The sequence below is a fragment of the Thermobia domestica genome, chromosome 2 (genome assembly GCF_964235325.1).
Source record: "Thermobia domestica chromosome 2, izTheDome1.hap1.1, whole genome shotgun sequence".
NCBI classification, from domain to species: Eukaryota; Metazoa; Arthropoda; class Insecta; order Zygentoma; family Lepismatidae; genus Thermobia; species Thermobia domestica.
In genome coordinates, this window is record NC_137455.1 from 258,860,308 (window position 1) to 258,868,508 (window position 8,201).

General features: G+C 36.4%; 1 non-coding gene across 1 annotated transcript; it reads right to left on the bottom strand.

The window, feature by feature from the left end:
* Positions 1-613: 613 nt before the first annotated feature.
* On the bottom strand, positions 614-686 carry TRNAT-CGU (transfer RNA threonine (anticodon CGU)). Its single transcript has one exon. It is a non-coding gene; the product is annotated as a tRNA-Thr (tRNA).
* Positions 687-8,201: the final 7,515 nt, after the last annotated feature.

The following is an 8,201-nucleotide window of genomic DNA, read 5'->3' on the forward strand; positions in this document are numbered from 1 at the left end:
AACGGAAAAATTATGAAAAACAACTGGAAGCTTTCGAAATGTGGGTATGGAGAAGAATGGAGAGAATTAGCTGAGTCGAGCAGAAAACGAATGAATGAGTATTAGAAATGGTGGGAGAGAAAATAACAATTTTACGTCTTATTAAGAAGAGGAAGAGAAGCTAGTTGGGACATTGGCTAAGAAGGAGCTGCATTATAAGGGACGTTTTAGAGGGTATGGTTACAGGAAAGAAGGGGAGGGGGCGAAGGAGGCTACAATTGATGGACAATATCAAAACAGAAAAATCGTACGTGAAGACAAAGAGGTTAGCGGAAGACCATGGAAGCTTCTCAGTTGCAGCAAGTGACCTGCCAGTAATGGGAAATTGAGTTTCTCAACTTGCAAGTAAATCGTAATAATAGTTTTAAATCAATAAATTTCTTTCACGATAATAAATTCTATTAGTTGCTAGGTAGGCAGCACAGGTAACGCCACCTATTAGTGTGCCACACAGACTGAGACATCTAGCTTTTGTAATCAAGATTGAATTTATCGGATTTTCTAATTGATATCTTGTTAGTAGTAACTGTGACATAGACTTGTAGTCATTCACAGAAGTAAAAACCTTAAATTATGCCTCCTGTGAGATTCGAACTCACGACCCCTGGTTTACGAGACCAGTGCTCTAACCACTGAGCCAAGGAGGCGACATACTGTAAGAGGTCGGTACATAGTTCATGTTTTGTTTTTACTGTTTCATAAAGAAGATTTAACGTGCTTTGTCTTTAACAAAATGTAAAGAAACAAATTAGTAAAATATTATCTATATTCACAATATTATTATTATTATTATTATTATTATTATTATTATTATTATTATTATTATTATTATTATTATTAATAATAATAATAATAATAATAAAATTAATAATAATAATAATAATAATAATAATAATAATAATAATAATAATAATAATAATAATAATAATAATAATAATAATAATAATAATAATAGGAGATAAACCCTATTCAAATTGCCCTATTCCAAGAATAAATAGACCCTATCCCAAAACTCTCAATAAAATTTACTTTATGTGTTTCTCGCAACAACTAGAAATCATGTTAGTAACGGTTACGATTCGAATTGATAGGCACAGTGTCTCCTGAAAATGAACTTTAATCAGCGATTTGACCAAAACAATTAACCTAGCAACCGGTCTTGTTTTCAGGAAAAGACAGTAATAATAATAACATATACTCGTGAACAATTGCAAATAGATTATATATACACCTTGGTATACGTATATTTACAAAGAAATTGTATTCTTTGATTCTTTATTACTTCAATATTTTGACTTATTTCCTATCCGCCGTGCACCCAATTATTTCTTGTGAAGGGTCTAAAGTTTGGGGCGGGGGCAATATTACAAGACACTACCTCTATGTGACAATGAATTGGTGCCATTCAACGTCCTAAAAGACGGTAGGTAATTAAATATCATCACCTATACTCTCAAAAAAATGAAACTAGATTGTTTTTTATAAGAAAAGAAAGAGTATGGATGCAGTAGAAGTATAGTGAAGGTAGGAGGCGATTGTCCTCCATGAGTTTGACAAACACATTTATTTTAATAAGTTGTAGGTCATTTAGGGACATATCGAAACATCAAGGAACAACTCGACGCTACTCTGAGAGTTACGATGATTTAATTTTGCAAAAGTAATCATGCTTGACAGTAATCTTTGCCCTAGCTAGGAAACACAAAAGTTTCCCCTTCCCGCCTGGAGCTCATGTGGTTCGGATTCCACGTTAATCAGTAAGTCCTGTCTCATATAGAATCGCTTCTGGAAGGGATGTTAAACTCAAAATCAACTCAATAAAACTTTCCCCTTGAATGTACTACTTCAAAGTAAAAGAATACATAAACGGACTGTTGTGGACCAATAGTTTTGGAAGTCTTACGGGAAAAGTCGACATTTACTATGTAAATAACGAAATCTTTCACATGTTTGGAAGTTCTCCTTTACAACAAATAAAACACAATGAAATACTAAATTTATGGCTGCTGCTATCTATGTATACTCATTTCCAAACTTTGCTGCGGTTCGTTACAATAGCAACACAAGAGATGCCAGGATGATTAAGCATTGAAGAGAGAGCCAAAATCGCAACAAAATTTGAGGTGTGGCAGTCTGTAATTCATATTCAACGGTGGTGGAGAGATCAACATGGGACGCTAGCTGTTCTGGATGCAAAAACAATTAAAAATTGCCACAGAAAATTAATGACTACCGGAAGTGTCGTGGACATTGAGAGATAAAGAAGAGTTCGGTGTCAGAGGAAAAGGTGGCCATAGAGGTGGAAATGTTCGAGCAAAGCCCTTCAAAATTAACAAGACAGTCTGCAAGAGAGAGTGATATTACATGCTATTCTGTGCGTGCAATTCTCCAGAAAGAGTTACATTGGAAGCCTCATTATGTCCAAAAATTGCATCCAGATGATTGCAATAGGGATGTTGAATTTTGTGAAATGATGCATGCATGGCATGAAGATCATCCACACCTGTTTGAAAAAATTCTGAGAAGTGATGAAGTTTGTTTCATGTTCAGGAGTTCGGTAATCGCCTTAATAGTCATTATTAATTGACAGAAGATGATTTCCAAGAGACCGTTGAAAAACTGCAGGGCAAGCCGAAAGTGACAGTGATATGGCTTAACTTCTTCCCGCATTTTGGGACCCTATCTGTTAAGATATACAGTATTATGAACGCTGAAAGATACCTGGAAATGTTAGGAAAGTTTGTATGGCCTACAATTTCTAGGGATGCGCACGAGACAAGATTTGAGACTGTCTCGACTCGAAAATGTGCTGTAAAAGTGATGTCTCGACTCGAAAAATATATATTTTTCTATTGGAAGAGCTGTGTCTCGACTCGAATTTTGTCAGGAAAATTCTGTCTCGACTCGACTCGAATGCATCCCTAACAATTTCTGAATGAGACAAGTTCATGAACTGTTATTTATTCAACATGGAACTCCCTCTCATTACGCCTTGTTGTCTGTAAGATAATAGCTTGAAGAACAATTCGCAGGACGCTGAGTAGATCGCCGGGATCCTACAGAATGGCCAGCGCGAAATTCAGACCTCATTCTATGCGATTTCTTTTTATGGGGGTGGGTTAAGGAGGAAGTGTATTGGAGCAAACCACAAAGTCTTGGTGAACTTGAGAATAAGATCCGTGAGGTCATAAGTGGTGTTCCTGCTTAGGTCTTGAGAAAGGTCGTACAAACGTGCCTATTCGTTGAGACATTGGGTGATATCAATAAAACGGAGAAGTTACTCATTACGCCCGATTTCGCGAGTATGCAAGAGCGCCGATTTCTCTGTAAAATTGGAGGACCAATTCAGATGCAGAAGGTATACATATGAAGATTTTAAGACAAATTGCACTCAAATTATACCAAATATTGTATACTCATAAATAAAATAGGAGCCACATGAGCTTTGGGGGTCCCGGGTCCCCTCGGTCTCCCCAGGATCGACGCTCTTGATAGTATGTTTAAAATATAAGGGTACCTTTCTCTTCCTGAAAACTAGTCTGGTATATTGGATTATTCGGATTGAAAACACAATAACACAAATAGGGATGCGCACGAGATGAGTCGAGACAGGATTTTCCTGACGAAATTCGAGTCGAGACACGGCTCTTCCAATAGAGAAATATACATTTTTCGAGTCGAGACATCACTTTTACAGCACATTTTCGAGACGAGCCAGCCACAAATCTTGTCTCGTGCGTATGCCTAAACACAAACACACCATGAAATAGAAGTGTATGTACGCAGTTTATTGAAATTGATATTATAGCACACTGAGTTATTCAGATTGAAAACAAGAAAAGCTAAATTATAAATTGAGAAATTTATATGCAATTTATATGACTTCTTTTCAGTTGTTACTGAATGGTGGTTCATTCTAGACATATTTGCTTTATTCTTTTTGGCAGATATGCACATTCTAATATTGTAGTTAACTACCTCTTCTTTCCCTCGGAGCAAAAGATGTTTTGAGAAAATCTTGAGGGAATTCATATGTCAAAACCTCCGCTACCTTTTGACATGCAGTCAGGTGCCAATAAATGACAATTGAGCTTTAACCTTGAGAATTTTCCGGAATTACTAAAGCTTCCCACTGATGAAAGGAGCCGATATAGCTAATGGTTTTACCAAAATAGACAGGGTAAACAAATACGTACAACCTTTTCCTGAATTCCTGTACGTGCTTTTTCTTATTCATATCTTCCTTCATTACCCCTTTATGAGGGTAGTGTTCTGGCGATTGACCTCCAAGAACAAATCGTGCGAATCTATGCTTCTTTGAGTCCAGTCACAAATACAGAACATCTGCCTCTCATATGGGAATTCGAAAGAAAAATAACAAAACTGTATTTTTCGTGGTCAAGATACGGAGGTAAATTTATCATTATCATCATAGGGTAAACATTGCTTCAGTGTGGTCAACTTCCAAGATAGACAGGTGGCCAACTTATAGAGTAGTAAGTAACGAATGTCTTATGGGAAAATGCAGGTTCAAGACGAACTAGGCCAAGATAAGCAGGTGGCCAACTTAGAGAGGTGGCCAAGTTGACAGGTTTCACTGTATATATATGGTTCCGTGCATGTAGCGCCCGTAGACTTAGCGCCCAGTGTTTCTGGCTCACAGAAGGAATTTTATATTGATTTTATCTCACAATCAGGGATGTCCAGTTCATTTTACCACTCTTTCCACAGGTCGTTAATTCCTGTTATTTTCTTACATCCATGTTCCGTGTACTTAGCGTCCACTAAGTAAAACTGTTATGAAGAGGGAGAAAGAGAAAGCGAGAGAGAGACAGAGAGACCAGCCAATAGCACTGATTATGACGCTTCAATGAATCATAACCTCCGGGGGAAAGGGTGAAACGCAGAAACGTAGTTATATATACATGCATATATATATATGCATGTATGTAACTGTACTCCGTGGTATGCAATGCTCTACAATATTTAAATGTACTATAAACTAAGGTTACATATTTAGCTTTCAATGTGAAAACTATGTAAAACAGACGTAATCTAGAATACAACAATGAGGATAAGGCATACAAAAGCGGTGAACATATTCTCACGACTGAGAACCGGGACAAAATGTAAACTGGCGAAACACCGGGATAACAGTCTTCATGGAGGTCACGGTGGTTCAGTGGTAGAAACACTCACATCTGGTTCATGGGGTCCCTGGTTTTATCCCATCTTGCGTCAAATGGGCTTTGTGGTAGTGAGACGCTGCGTGCATGGATAGGTGTCTTCCTGTTGTGCCTAATACCTGTTCTGCCTAATGACCCTCCAGCACTTTGTAATGCATTTTTGATTTAATCTTATCTCTAGGCAGAACAGGAATTCCTGTTCTGCCTAGCTCCTGTTCTGCCTAATTCACACAAAAAGGGATATTTAGATTTGAGGGAAATTTATTAGTACCTATTTCCCCTTGATTTTCAAATATCATTCAAGAACTCTAGATTGAACATGCGAGTAGAACGAATTGTTTCATGTGACCAAATACGCCTAAAAATCAGTTTTAGTATAACAAATATAGGGAAAGTGTCCGGTATAATGTATAAAGCAAAACACCAAAATTACGTTGAGTAAAATGATTACACAATTTATTAGAGATAAATACTTCCAAATATCTACAAAGGATACTTTACAAGAACAAAGTTTGTTCTAGAATAACAAATTAAAGTATCGGAAAGGAAATACAGTTTTAGCTTCTTAAAGTCACATATATCTTTCCAATTTGAGAGAGAACAAAACTTTAAAACTTCGAAACACATACTTAACCCACACACAACCTTCATTGTTATAAATATAAACTGTAAGCTACAGCGTCTACATAGGAAATCAAATCCAATTGACCCGACTCTAATCTACTTTGAGAGAACTTGATTCTCTGTTGAATACGCTTATATTTTAGTTTCTGTTCTCTTGGTTTCTTCCCAACTTCTAGAAGCATCATTGATCTTTCATGTTCGTTCTGCTCTTGCTCTAAAAGCTGGACAAGGGTAAACATATTCGGATGTTCCTTTGTCAGCCTTTTATTAAACTTCGAATGGCAACCCTCCACTATATTGGTTGTCCTTTCTTCTCCGTTGTCATAATGGTTCCATAGTTCACTGAAAAACATTTAATTCCAACCCGAATTTTTTTGTGTGTTGGAAAAACATATGTTCACAGTATTTCCTGTTGCAGTGATGCCACGTCATAGATCCTCTGTTTTGCTTCACCGCGAGTAAGTAGAGGTACAAAATTACGTGATTGACCCGAAACAACAGTGTTATGATTACATGGGGAAACTGCATGAATTAATATTAGATTTATGATTATAAAAGGTAGTGATTCCAAATGTTATCATCGGGCTGGAAAGGGTTTAAGTGAGCATTAGTATTGAACAACACTAAGTAAACAAATTATAACGTTTACGAATAGATAATTGTCTGAAATATCTGTTCAAGTTTCAACAAAAAGCGCAACAAGTTTCCTGAAAAAAGGTATGAAATTCAGCGTGCAGTAAACAGACTGAAGGTTCTAACATAGAGTACAAAATCGCAACAGCCAAAGTGGGAGGAGACAGAAGTACAAAAAAAAAAAAAAAAAATCTCTTCACACTGAAATGTATCGACATGCGGAGCTCAGATATTTAAATATCCATAATTATTACACTTACACAGCTAACCATTACTTCAGCCATTAATAACATATGAAATGTACGTAAATTACATATGAATTACTGTAATTAATTTGCGGGCTTTTGACAATGGTGTCAGTGTCACTTTATTCAGTGACAATTAGAGCCATTTTCGAAAACTATATGTTTAAGGAAACACTGGAATTGATCAACATAAGCAAATAGTTCTGTCTGTCTTTTTTTATTGCAATTTTGGACCAATATACTAAACCCAAATCTGGTAATGAGGAAAAATTACGGAATAGGAAATTACATGTTTTATATAATTCGTAAGAAAAAGTAAACCTAACTATACAGTCCTTACGGTGTGAACTTGGCGTCTGCACCGTCCATCCACGTTTCAACCAAATAATCGTGAAAATCGTCTCGATTCGGCACTTCTGGTGCATCTTCTTGTATTATATATGTAAGTACATATCACCAATTTTATCAATGGGTACAAGTGGTAAAGCACTAGTTCGTCGTATCCACCTTCTAACTTGCATATCAAGACTGTACAATGAATATAAACCCAGTGATTGGACTTTTCTCCACATGCACTAGTATAGTGGAAGAAACAACCACGAACAGTAGCATTAGGAAAAGATCTAAATAGAGGATTGATAGCAGCCCTTTCAAAGTCCACAACAACTTTGGCAGGATGCAAGGTGAAACCATTATCAACAGCCTTCTCCTTAATTAAGCACAGCATTCTGTAATAATCGTCCTCTTTTTTACTTGGCAGTAGACAAAATAGAAATGGAAAGACCTGCCCCATTCCCGTGTAAGGTATAAAGTTATGAAATAGACGTGAAGCAGCTTTAAATGTACCATCCATAAATAATGTGTCCCCACTTACAAACTTCTGTAAATTTTCAACCGTACCAAAGACCTGCAGAAAAAAAAAGTATTTCAAAAGCCAGACTCTAGTTAGACAATTGTATGTGTAAAATTAGTAAGTCACCTATATTGTAATCATAAATGCAATCATAAGCTTCCATGTAGACAAGACAGGGCTACTAAAGCCTCTCTCTAGCTCTTCAGCATTGGCTGCAGGTTACCTATTATATGCAACTCAAAGCTCAGAGTTTCACTTAACTTACCCATTACCAGGATTGGCAAGATAATATACTCGATATGTTTTTTTAAGTAAATTATGCATAATTTACTAGTAATTTATGTCATGTAGAAAACCAGATTTATGAAAGAAAAGTGTTTTTTGTTTGTTTGTTTTTTTACGTCTGAGTAGAAACTTGTGAAAAGCTGGTTCTACTCGCATGTTCTACTCGTTCTACTCGCATGTTCAATCTAGAGTTCTTGAATGATATTTGAAAATCAAGGGGAAATAGGTACTAATAAATTTCCCTCAAATCTAAATATCCATTTTTGTGTGAATTAGGCAGAACAGGAGCTAGGCGGAACAGGAATTCCTGTTCTGCCTAGAGATAAGATTAAATCA